We start from the raw sequence: 533 nt of genomic DNA, 5'->3' as shown, positions 1-533 counted from the left end.
TGTTGCCACTTGTAGAGTTTGCGCTGAACAATGCAGTGCATTCGTCTACCGGCTACACATTTTTCTACGTGAACGGGCTGGTTCACTTTCGCGTGCCGCTGACGCCGCCATCCCATGGCCCAGGGCTTGGTGGGGGAGCAAAAGCCGAACGGCTAGCTGATGCCAGCCCCCTCACCATCCGCAAATAAATCGATGACTTCTTGTCTACCAGACAAAGTGTCCTACGACACAATGTGATGGCTGAAAGCCAAAACCTGCAGAAGTAATATGCTGATGAAAAAGGAAGAGGCAAAGTGGAAAGCTTTAGGGTCGGAGACTTTATTAAGCTCTAAAAATCTGCCTACACATGCAGCCTCTGCTATCTTCCTGACGAAGCTTCGTCCACGGTTTATTGGACCATTTAAGGTTATGACCAAGCGGGGCCTAGCGTATACGCTAAACCTTTCCAAACGGATGCGCACCCACCCGGTGTTTTACGTTAGTTTGCTCAAGCCGTATCGGGATCCGGCGCATGTGAACGCGGAAGCGTTGGG

Source organism: Plasmopara halstedii, assembly GCF_900000015.1.
Source record: "Plasmopara halstedii genome assembly, contig: Scaffold_323, whole genome shotgun sequence".
Lineage (NCBI taxonomy): Eukaryota > Oomycota > Peronosporomycetes > Peronosporales > Peronosporaceae > Plasmopara > Plasmopara halstedii.
Note: the sequence above shows the minus strand (reverse complement) of the source record.